Source organism: Engraulis encrasicolus, chromosome 9 (assembly GCF_034702125.1).
Source record: "Engraulis encrasicolus isolate BLACKSEA-1 chromosome 9, IST_EnEncr_1.0, whole genome shotgun sequence".
Lineage (NCBI taxonomy): Eukaryota > Metazoa > Chordata > Actinopteri > Clupeiformes > Engraulidae > Engraulis > Engraulis encrasicolus.
In genome coordinates this window covers 38,603,451-38,615,961 of record NC_085865.1, presented here as the reverse complement: position 1 = coordinate 38,615,961, position 12,511 = coordinate 38,603,451, and the positions used below count along the sequence as shown (strand labels likewise).

Below are 12,511 nucleotides of genomic sequence, written 5' to 3'. Positions count from 1 at the left end.
TGCAGTGGCATTGTAATCATGTTGAGTGGTTTATATTACATGATAAAATCATGTTGAACCAACACTTTACTTTGATGGAGTGCAGTGGCACTGTAATCATGTTATGTGGTTTATATTACATGCTAAAATCATGTTGAACCAACACTTAATTTTGATGGAACAGTGACATTTCAGTACTTTTATAATATTGTGTTATTTGAAGAAATCATGTTACAACACATTTCCAGGTAATACAAAGGCATTACCTGCTTGGCAAAAATGCATGCATAACTTAATGCTTAGTGATTTTTGGAAATAAGCTCATCTTACACATCCCCTTGAGTAAACTGACTGAGTTGTACCTTTTATCGCTTTAAACTAATTTTAGGACATTACCTCTGTGCATAAAGTAAAGGAATCAATTTCCAATGGTATTCAGCAACAAGACTACATTTACAAATATATGTACTGCAAATTTCCTTTTATTTAAACAAATGATTCATGACATCGGATATACCTTTAGTGCAGGTCAGACACATGAGTAGAACAGACTGAATTCACAGATCATAATCACAATCCATTTTACGCATTACATTAAATAGAGGCAACACATTCACTATTTGCTCTTTGAAATGAATCTGAAGACCGCAATATGCAGTGAAGTGTCTTGCATAACTACACACTACGCAAAATTTTCAGTGACAATTCGGGCAGATACTGTAACCTCTAGCACCATTATCATTTTCTGGGGTAACTTAAAAATACAGCATATCATTTCAGTCGCCCATTCACAAATTATATCTTTTCATGAATGTTTCCTTAGTAATAAACTAATATTTACTGATCTGATCAAAGTACAGTAAGTTTTGCCGCCAAAGAGGTCCATTACAACAAATCCAAAATGGTGAACAGCCACCTTCCCACCTTGTATGAATTGTAATATTCCCAGTCATTATGAATACTTGGAAATGGATAAAAACTGATGAGTGGCTAACATCCATTCTGAAAATGTAAGAAAAGAAAAGAAAAGAAAAGCCCAAACAGTCACTAAAGCCAGAGCCACACAGTCAAGATCTCCAAGAAGCAGGCCAAGTTACTAGATGGTAAAGGTCACACTAAAGTAAAGTGTGTGTGAGGCCTCACTACAGACTTCTTTCAAACACAGATTTTTCTGGGCGAGATAATTCCAAAACAAAAAGCCTCACTACAGCCAGAGCCACAGGCAAGATCACCAAGAACTTCCAACACCTTCTCACACAATGTGAACGTCCATATTGTCCATCGTCATAGAGCTTTATCCCCATGGCCGTTTGCTGAGCTGCACCTGAGCTGCAGTGAAATCCTAGGTTAAAAAAAAAAAAAAAAGGGGGGGAGAGAGAGAGAAATGTTACAGGTCGACATAGGTGAAAGAAACGTTTCTCTAAAATAACCCTGTCCAGTTAGGATGAAACAGTGTGACAAAATTTACCTGCACTTCACAAGCATAGTCCGATATTTAAAACTCAGTTCTCCTAGTCAGACTAAGGCAATAATTTGAATATGTATATGCATGTAAACAAACTACCGGTAGGCCTGCGCACGCGCGTGTTTGTGTGTGTTGAGAAGGGCTGGGGATTGAAATGCCAAGTCATACCAGGTATAAATGCATTGATGAAAACTCACAAGTTCACCTCAAGGACAGGAAGTGGGGCACCTTTACTTACCACTGACTGCAGTTTTCTTGCGGTTTTCCCTCCCCTCTTCTGGAAGATTTTCACCAGGTCATCACAGTGAAGGTCCAGCTGGGAAAGAAACTTTAACTGCAGTGGCATAGTGGTAACGCGTCAAATCTGCATGGATCTGAAATGACAAAAAAAAAAAGCCCAGAAGACAACATGTTAAAGGTGCACTGTGTAATATTTTGGTTTATTTCCAGAATTCATGCTGCCCATTCACAAATGTTACCTTTTTCATGAATACTTGCCACCACATTTTTCATGAATACTTGCCACCACCATATTCTAAGTATTCATTATGACTATGAAAATTGCGCTTTTCATACATGAAAAGGGGGATCTGCGCCATTTTGAATTTCAGCTGCAAAACTTACTGTAGGCTAAACTAATAAATATTGGTTTGTAATTTAGTAAATATTCATGAAAATATCAAATTTGGCAACATGCAGCACTATTTCAATGAGCAGCATAGTTGCAGTACCCATTCTGGCCACATCCTACACAGGAAACACTTAATATCATAATGTCATGGGTATCATACAATTCACAAGTCAGTACTTCCTACTGAGTAGAAACATTACCTCTCCAATATCCAACATTTCTGGCCAGCAGGACCTGAAGTCGGTGGCCATGGGCATGTCGCTGATGATCTCCTGCTGGTGCAACACAAATGTCTGTCAAACAACATGATCTTGATAAGCAAAACACATTCATTACTTAATCATTTTCCTATCAATGCAAAATGAGGTGTTCAGGTTGATAACATTCTTTGTTTCCACATGCCCCCAGCCCACCCCCCAGTCAGATGAAGGGAGAAATATGACATTAACATCACATTATGACATTACCAAACTACTGGTAGGCCTGCGTGCATGCGTGCGTGCGTGCGTGCGTGTTGAGAAGAGCTGGGGATCGAAATGCCAAGTCATACCAGGTATAAATGCATTGATGAAAACTAACAAGTTCACCTCAAGGACAGGAAGTGGGGCACCTTTACTTACCAATGACTGCAGTTTTCTTGCGGTTTGCTCTCCCCTCTTCTGGAAAATTTTCACCAGGTCATCGCAATGGCGGTCCAGCTGGGAAAGAAACTTTAACTGCAGTGGCAGTGGTGACGCGTCAACTCTGCATGGATCTGAAATGACAAAAAAAAAAAAAAAAAAACAGAAGACAGTATGTTTAAGGTGCTCTGTGTAATATTTTAGTTGTTTATTTCCAGAATTCATGCTGCCCATTCACAAATGTTACCTTTTTCATGAACTAACCACCACCACCATATTCTAAGTATTCATTATGACTGGGATAATTGCACTTTTCATACATGAAAAGGGGGATCTGCTCTGTGGTCTGCCACTTTGAATTTCCCGATATAGACATTTTCAGCTGCAAAACGTACTGTACTTTGGCTAAACTAATAAATATTGGTTTATTATTTAGTAAATATTCATGAAAAGATCAAATTTGGCAAAATGCAGCACTATTTCAATTAGCAGCATAGTTGCAGTACCAATTCTGGCCACATTCTACACATGAAACACTTAATCATAATGTCATGGGTATCATACAATACACAAGCCAGTACTTCCTACTGCGTAGAAACATTACCTCTCCAATATCCAACATTTCTGGCCAGCAGGACTTGAAGTCGGTGGCCATGGGCATGTCGCTGATGATCTCCTGCTGGTGGAACACAAATGTCTGTCAAAAAACATGATCTTGATAAGCAAAACATATTGATTACTTAATCATTTTCCTATCAATGCAAAATGGAGTGTTCAGGTTGACAACATTCTTTGTTTCCACATGCCCTCAGCCCACCGCCCAGTCAGATGAATTGAGAAATATGACATTAACATCACATTGTGACATTACCAAACTACCGGTAGGCTTAGGCACGCGTGTGTTGAGAAGGGCTGGGGATTGAAACGCCAAGTCATACCAGGTATAAATGCATTGAAGAAAACTTACAAGTTCACCTCAAGGACAGGAAGTGGGGCACCTTTACTTACCACTGACTGCAGTTTTCTTGCGGTGTGCCCTCCCCTCTTCTGGAAGATTTTCACCAGGTCATCGCAGTGGAGGTCCAGCTGGGAAAGAAACTTTAACTGCAGTGGCATAGTGGTAACGAGTTAACTCTGCATGGATCTGAAATGACAAAAAAAGGCCCAGAAGACAGTATGTTAAGGAACACTTAATGTCATCGGTATCATACAATATACAAGCCAGTACTTCCTACTGAGTAAAAACATTACCTCTCCAATATCCAACATTTCTGGCCAGAAATGGCCAACATGATCTTGATAAGCAAAACATATTCATTACATAATTACAGTATTTTCCTATCAATGCAAAATGGAGTGTTCAGGTTGATAACATTCAGTGTTTTAACCCCCCCCTCCCAACACACACAGAGAAGTAGTACAGTTAAATAGTAAAGCAGGAGAGCCAGACTGCGTGGACCACTGCTGTCCCTTTAAGAGTCAAGAGGTTTTATGTTGTGGCAATCGCGTTCTACTAAGCAGTGACGGCAGTGCCACGAGACAGGATACAAGTACACGTTTAAAATAAGTTATATTGAAGCCTTTCATGTATGCCTGGCCCAATAAAACCTACTAAGACAACATGACTAATAACTGATTACGTGAATACTAGTGCTTACTTCCACCATTATGGAGAAATTATATGAGGGAGTAACTAAAACGGCAAGTTAGAGCTGATTACACGAAAGGGGGGGTGAACAGAAACTTAACAACTGCAGGAAGCCAGCGACTAAACAATAGGATAATATTACAAGCAATATGTTCTGGGGAAATAGCATAGCCTGCGAAGCGTGAAGGCACCATGTATCATTCCATCAGTGGTTTAAGTACAGTGCATTATTCAGTCATCTCTATCACCGTGATATCACGGAATGATACAGGGTGCCATAACGCCACGTACAAACATGTGCCCATTTCCCCGTGGATATTTACAGCTCCTACCTAAACCGTCTCTGTTAGAGGCACCATACTTTTGAGGTGCGCGTGCGTTACAATCATGGTTCTGCAGTTCAGACACATATTCACTTAGTTTGACCAGGAGTACATTATTTATAACGGTGGGTAAGATATTTTACCATGGTGGGAACCCTGTAGCTAGCCCTGTCGATAGCTAATGTAACCGTCTTCACCCACAGGAGAAGACGCGAGCTTCGCAGTTCTACCAACCTTTTCTACACGGGTTCACGTCGAGGGTTTCGAGCCGTTCACTCGATCCTCGGCATGCAACCAGAGGAACCAACACGACTGTTTATGAAGTAATACTTCTCTGTCACAAAATACTACTACCCTCTATTAAAGTACCAATGTATTTCACTCTGAAGATTGAGAAGGAAAAACTAGGTATTCCACTTCGGTATTGATTAACTTAGACCACCACTGATTGCTAAACTAACTGAAATAGTTTCGCAAATGTATTCACAGCCCTATCATCCACAAATATGGCAATTTCAATGTGGTGCGAATAACGACACGTTTATCACCAATGGAAGGATAATAAATATAAATAGTTGAATAAAAAACTTACTTTTGAATGGGGGTGGTGGTGGACCTGCTACCAAGCCAAGGGCGCGAAAGTCAAAAATGTCGAGATGGGTCTCGCTGCGGACTGCAGCGGGATATCTCTCTCCCCCCTCCTCCCTCTCCCCCGCGGCCCGCGCTCATATCCCTGTCGGCCATTTTATATCACATTACCGCGGCCGCCGGGCCAGTAGTACATTTTGATTGTAAAATGTATACATAAATAACTTGTTTTGGCTATTAAGCGTATCTTTAGGCACGTAAAAAGTAAGTAAATCGCTCTAGAAGTCTGAAGAATGCTTAGGCCCTACTCAGCAAAACCATCAGTTTGGGTTTGGAGAAGAAATGTCAAAGACGTCTTGTGAGAACTTGAAGACATGTAAGTTGACTGACTTTATGATATTTATTGGTACGTGGTGCACAACAACCTGCTGGGGACTGATAAACTTGTTAATGGCAGATTATAGTTTAATCGTCTGTAACTGTCGTTCTTAATTGCACTTGAATTAGAACTAGTGAAAGTCGGACTTGGAAGCTAAGTAATCTAGCTAGCTCAGGGGTGAACGACAAATCATAGCTAATCAACGGTGCTTTAAATGTCACATATCAACATTAATGGCTATTTTTCGATCATTTTTTAGTATACGGGCACTAATAATGCGGACACGTTAATACAACAGAACCGTCATGCATATTTGTTTACAGAGTGCTAAAGAGGTATTATAGCTGATTAGCAACTTGTGACTCCGTTGTTTGTTGACTGTTGTTGGAGTATGTCTTAAGCATTTTCTTGTATCATTGCCTTTTCAGGAGCAGACGAGAGTGCCTTGCAAGTCCCACTGATGTGCTTTGTGCGTCTGACCAGGTGTTTAGTTTTTCTTATTTGAAGTTTCAATGTTAAGAAGATGCAATGTCAGTCTGCTTGAATGCCAGAAAGCACGAAAAGCTAAGGCGGAATAGAGCTCTAGCATTCTCTTGTCGTATGCAGTCCTCTGATGGCCTTTGTTGATATTGTTTAGCACTAGATGAAGTATGTTCTGTAAAATAAAAAAATACACCGCCTGATAAACACGCTGGGAGGGAGAAGGGGTAGCTTTACTCTTTCGTGATGTGAGACACTCGTTTACATGTGATGAGATAACCTTGCTTATGCTGCCTAACCTTGTCTTAGGTTGTCATGTCAAACCTGTCATTCCGAGTATTTTCTTGTAATCACGGTATACATCTATTAACACAAATTTCTGACATTTATTTACAGAAACCACTGCAGTGATGCTTGACATGATTATTCCTCATCCATTGCCTGGTAATACAGTGGAGGAACTTTGTAAGACTGTCTGGTAATTAGGCCTATTTTATTTTATATTCTGCATGTATTTATTTATGTATGAAGTGAAATGACTACCATGCTAAAGATGCCACCCAACTGCACAACATGTACATTCCCATAACATCTCCATAACCAGTCCACACTTCTGGTGTGAATAACCTGAATAAGATGGGCTTACCCATAAAATAAAGTAAATGTCATTCTTTCTTAAACCCATACACTTCCTAACCACAAATAAGCGTATTTAATTCTTAATTACTTAGACTAAAGGATAAACAGTCATGGGTAAGTTATAGTCAGATTTGTACCCTGAGTGTTGTCAGTTTGATTCCCAACCTGCTAAATTGGAGAGGGTGATTATTAACAAGTGCTCTCCCCATTCCCCACCCTGCTCATGGTACCATTCTGCTGCAATGCTCCCCTGGGGCACCAACTGGGCTGCAGCATTAATGTAATTTCAATGTGTGCGGTGTCATAATGACGATTGGACTTTTCCATCGCGTCTTTAACTTTTTCTCTCTTTTTCTAATCCTCTGTCCGCAGCCAGCCTGCCACCCTGCCACCCTGCCCAGCCCTCACCCACCAAATACATCACAAGATGAAGGTGATCAGTTGCAGCATTTGCATAGTATGAAGGAGTAATGCAACCTAGTGAAGTAATGCAACCAAGTGATCAATGTATTGAAAAAGTATGCATACCAAACTCCATTTGGCCCTTATACTTATTAATAGTAATTCAGTGTGACGTGTTATACAGTATCGCTGTGTTTCAGATGGCGCACCTATGCACTTTGAGCATAATGTTTCAGTGCATAACCAATATGCCAGGGTTGTCAAAGTCATTGCCTGAGGGACAAATTCGGTGTGTATGCACTTCAATTTCACACACCCTCTTTACCCATATATGACATTTCAAATGTGCCTGCAAAATGCCCAAATTGATGCGGCATATTTTGTAATATTACAATTACTTCTGTGGGCATTTCCGGAGTAAATGAACTTTACATTAAATTAAAGCACTTCAAAGCATTGAAAACTGGAGGATTGCAGGACACACAGCAGCCAATAAAATGTTGTTCAGTGTCTGACTGCTTGTACTGCCTCATGACGGATAAAAATGTGCGTTGCTTTCAGTGGAAATGTAATGCATTGTAAAAGACTGAATCGATCTGAAATGAAACGTTACCTCCTGAATCGTAATCGAATTGTAAGGGTAGTGCCAATGCATTCCACTACTGCACATATACTGTTGTTGGAGTATGTCTTAAGCATTTTCTTGTATCATTGCCTTTTCAGGAGTAGACGAGACTGCCTTGCGAATCCCACTGATGTGCTTTGTGCATCTGACCAGGTGTGTAGTGTTTCTTATTTGAAGTTTCAATGTTAAGAAGATGCAATGCCAGTCTGCTTGAATGCCAGAAAGCACGAAAAGCTAAGGCGGAATCTACTAGAGCTCTAGCATTCTCTTGTCGTATGCAGTCCTCTGATGGCCTTTGTTGATATTGTTTAGCACTAGATGAAGTATGTTCTGTAAAATGCAAAATATACCGCCTGATAAACACGCTGGGAGGGAGAAGGGGTAGCTTTAGGCTCTTTCGTGATGTGAGACACTCTCGTCTAAACGTGATGAGAGAACCTTGCTTATGCTGCCTAACCTTGTCTTAAGTTGTCAAACCTGTCATTCCTAGTATTTTCTTATCACAGTATAAATCTATTAACACAAATTTCTGTAATTTATTTACAGAAACCACTGCAGTGAGGCTTGACATGGTTATCCCTCATCCATTGCCTGGTAATACAGTGGAGAAACGTTGTAAGACTGTCTGGTAATTAATATTTTATTTTATATTATGCATGTAGTTATTTATGTATGAAGTGAAATGACTACCTTATCAAAGATGCCACCCAACTGTACATTCCCATAGAATCTCCATAACTAATCCACACTTCTGGTGTGAGACAAACACCTGAATAAGATGGGCTTACCCATAAAATAAAATTAATGTCATTCTTTCTTAAGCCCATATACACTTCCTAACCACAAATAAGCGTATTTAATTCTTAAAGGACCAGTTCAGTCAATTTCAATATGCTGTTGTATCGCTCACGCTACCCTTGACTTGTTAGTACCCGGTGATGCCACATTTTTCGGCTCAGCCCTTTCCGAGACATGAGCTATTATAATGGGGGCAGCGTTTGTTTACGCTTTAAACAAAATTAGCATAGGCCTACTCCAAATATTTTCCCAAACGGTATTGCGGTTTGCCAGTTGTCTGCTGATGTTGTACAACAGGGCTATTCAATTGGAGGCCCGAGGGCCACATGCGGCCCAGATGCAGTCCACATGCGGCCCAGGCATCGCCCCCAACTGAAGCAGTATACATTTCAGTTTTGTTACTGCAGTACAACACATTATTTGCTTGTGAATCACACATATCCCACCTGTTTGCTTGTGAATCTTCTGCTTGTCTTATACATTCACATTCAATGTGGTTAAGTTTTAGGTTAGAGGAACATGTTTAAAATTTGTTTGTGGACTACTGATTTTAAGTGTCATTTCAGTGGTTGTGATGTCTGAAAATGTGCGGCCCGAATGCAGTTCTTGGTTTCGAAATGTGATGAAATTCTAATTGAATAGCCCTGTTGTACAACCTTTTGGATGTTTTTGGGAATACATTTTTTTTTAAATGAAATGTAAACAAAGCGCTGCCCCCATTACAATGACCAGGATCTCGGAAATGGCTGAAGAAAAAAAAAAACTCAGGTACTGACAAGTCCAGGGTAGTGTGAGCATTACAACTGCATGTTGAAATTGACTAAACTGGTCCTTTAATTACTTAGACTAAAGGATAAACAGTCATGGGTAAGAGTCAGATTTGTACCCTGAATGTTGTCAGTTCTATTCCCAACCTGGAGAGGGCTATTATTAACAAGTGCTCTCCCCATTTCCCACCCTGCACATGGTACCATTCTGCTCCAATGCTCCCCTGGGGCACCAACTGGGCTGCAGCATTAATGTCATTTCAATGTGTGCTGAGTCACAATGACGATTGGACTTTTCCATCGCGTCTTTAACTTTTTCTCTCTTTTTTTAATCCTCTCTCCACAGCCAGCCTGCCACTCTGCCCAGCCCTCACCCAAAACAATCACAAGATCAAGGTGATCAGTTGTAGCATTTGCATAGTATGAAGGAGTAATGCAACCAAGTGATCAATGTATTGAAAAAGTATGCATACCAGTCATGTAAGATTTAAGCAGTAACACCTGAAAAATGTTACCTAATTATATTCAGAAGAAAGAGGTTAAAGGTAAACATTACATATCTAACTCAATGGCAGAATATATCCATTAGCATAAACAGAGATGAGTTGTTATTTCATGAGTGCAACCCACATTACAAGTGATTTTAAAAAATATATAATGGTTTGTGGGGTAATTTCACGTGAAATGGGACACTTTGGGGCCCAACCAACACATTTTAATACAACTTGGTGTGCTTGTTTAGCGGCCAGGTGGTGTGTGTGGTGAGTGTGACGTGTTATACAGTATCGCTGTGTCTCAGATGGCGCACTTATGCACTTCGAGCACAATGTTTCAATGCATAACCAATATGCCAGGGGTGTCAAACTCAAATTCGTTGTGTATGCACTTAAATTTCACACACACTCTTTACCCATATATGACATTTCAAATGTGCCTGCACATTAGTGATGTCAACAATATTCGATTAGGCAAAGCGGGGCAAATGCCCAAATTGATGCAGCATATGTTTTAATGTTTCAATTACTTCCGTGGGCATTTCCGGAGTAAATGAACTTTACATTAAATTAAAGCACTTCAAAGCATTGAAAACTGGAGAATTACAAGACACAGAGCAGCCAATAAAATGTTGTTCAGTGCTTGTACTGTCTCATGACCGATAAAAATGTGCGTTGCTTTTAGTAGAAATGTAATGCATTACAATGCATCATAGAATCAGACTGAATCGATTTGAAATGAAACGTTACCTCCTGAATCGTAATCAAATTGTAAGGGCAGTGCCAATGCATTCCACTACTGCACATATTGTGCTGCATATTAGTGTGAGCTGTTCCATTGGCCTGTGGCCACTTATATTCCTGTGACACCAAATTTCATGTTCATACACTATACATTAATGGCGTGTGGGCCAACTGTAATGCACATTTGAAATGACCTTGTGGGCCGAATAAAAGGACTCAGCGGGCCAGATTTGCCCCCCGGGCCTGAGTTCGAGGTCCCTGCAATCTGCCATACACACTGAAACCTAATGCCTGAGGTGCACAAGTGTGCCCTCAGAGACACAGTATGTGTCTACAATTCACACATGATTCCTGAATTGTTTTGTTTTAGAATGAGCTCCTGCTGTTGACGGACCTACACCAGGCTGTGCAGTGACTGCTGACCAATAAGGGTTGAAAGGACGGGTAGAGGAGTGGAGGTGGACATGGAGCCCTTTGTGTTCGACTTCGAAATACAAGAGGACACGGAGGACTTCTCGAAGGAGTGCCAGGACACGCAAAACCTAGCCGTACTGGCAACATGTGCCCACTATAACACTCACACATTCCCTAAAGTTTTGGTATCATCAAGGTCTGTGTCTGGCAGTGCAATGAACTTGCGCACACCTAGTGGTGTTGCGGTAAGCAACCACTTGGCCAACTGAAACAAAGATGTGAGGCGAATTAATTGTTATTACCAAAATATGGTCAGCATTTCAGTGCAACAGTGTTTAGATAAGTACCTAATAAGCTAGTTGAGCCTGTGGATTTGTATTCGATTTATAACGGCTAACACTCATACACAAACAAACACACACACACACACACACACACACACACTCCCAACATTTCCTTTGACTCTCCCACACACTCCAACACAACTCCAGTTGAGAAAATGTTCTTTTCTAATCTCACCATTACGGTCTTCCTGGATGATATCAGAATAACAGCCACTCTTGGAAATGTGTAGTAAATGTTTTATTTATGTGCACGTTTATACTTCAATTGTTTTCATTTAGTATTGTGTTTGGATGGCATTTTTATCTTAACAAATAAGATGCTTCAGAGGCTGAGAGTGCACATAGTTAAATGTCTGCACATATGTAATTATTCATATTTTAATTAAAAGTTGTTGTTTTTGTTTGATTGTCCTGGTCCGTCTTTGGTGGATTTGAAGCTGTGTTTGTCTAATAAACAAATTTGATTGAATTGAACCAATTGAAAACATAGGCTACTTTGGCCTTCCCTTGTCTTTTCCATTTGGATATTACTGTCTTTAAACAGTAATATCTGCTAGAAGTAGGCCTATCTATCGGGACTTGTGGATGTTTGGGCGGCCTTTTTTTATCATGACAAGTTTAAATCAAAGAAAAATGCATTTTATGTTTATATTTGGGTTATTTTTGTTTAACATGCAGCCTATGTGATTAATCAAAGGTAAGTGCAACAATAATACTCATTAATTCAAGGTTCTTTGCCGTGAATTTTAATGACTGTACATTGTAGGACTTGTGTACACTGAACTTGTCATGATTTAAACAAAAAAAGTAAAATATTAATGTTTAAGTAGGCCTATTTTGCTGCTTAGTGGATTTTAACAGACTCTTAAACAAAATGCTGCAATACAATAACCGTCAGTTAAATGCATCAATAAGTGTCCCATGGTAGTTTTAACGATTCTTAGTCGAGATGGCCTACAGGGATATGGGTTTTTAACCGTACAACATGATTGCATTGACTGCCTGGGCCAAGATGGCCGACAGGGACATGGATGGGATGCCTGGGCCAAGATGGCCGACAGGGATATAGAGAGGGATATGGCGCTACAGTCCGCAGCCAGACATACTTGAAAATGTCTGTTGATGTTGGTCTTCTTCGAATGGTCTCGTGTGAATGTCATTCATGGTTGCA

At 40.2% G+C, this 12,511-nt stretch overlaps 2 long non-coding RNA genes across 9 annotated transcripts; one reads left to right on the top strand and one right to left on the bottom strand.

Annotated features, from left to right (window-relative positions):
* Positions 1-443: 443 nt before the first annotated feature.
* On the bottom strand, positions 444-5,315 carry LOC134455145 (uncharacterized). Of its 7 annotated transcripts, none has more exons than XR_010036041.1 (7): positions 5,259-5,315; positions 3,704-3,839; positions 3,300-3,374; positions 2,696-2,829; positions 2,276-2,368; positions 1,683-1,818; positions 444-1,321 (listed from the first exon to the last, which is right to left on the bottom strand). It is a non-coding gene; the product is annotated as an uncharacterized LOC134455145 (long non-coding RNA). The 7 variants fall into 7 exon arrangements; XR_010036039.1 differs by having other exon boundaries at positions 2,276-2,350; XR_010036036.1 differs by having other exon boundaries at positions 2,276-2,347.
* A 212-nt stretch (positions 5,316-5,527) lies between these two features.
* Positions 5,528-11,741, top strand: LOC134455144 (uncharacterized). Of its 2 annotated transcripts, none has more exons than XR_010036034.1 (8): positions 5,528-5,630; positions 6,062-6,116; positions 6,510-6,591; positions 7,125-7,185; positions 7,878-7,932; positions 8,342-8,407; positions 9,691-9,740; positions 10,953-11,741. It is a non-coding gene; the product is annotated as an uncharacterized LOC134455144 (long non-coding RNA). The 2 variants fall into 2 exon arrangements; XR_010036033.1 differs by having other exon boundaries at positions 8,326-8,407.
* Positions 11,742-12,511: the final 770 nt, after the last annotated feature.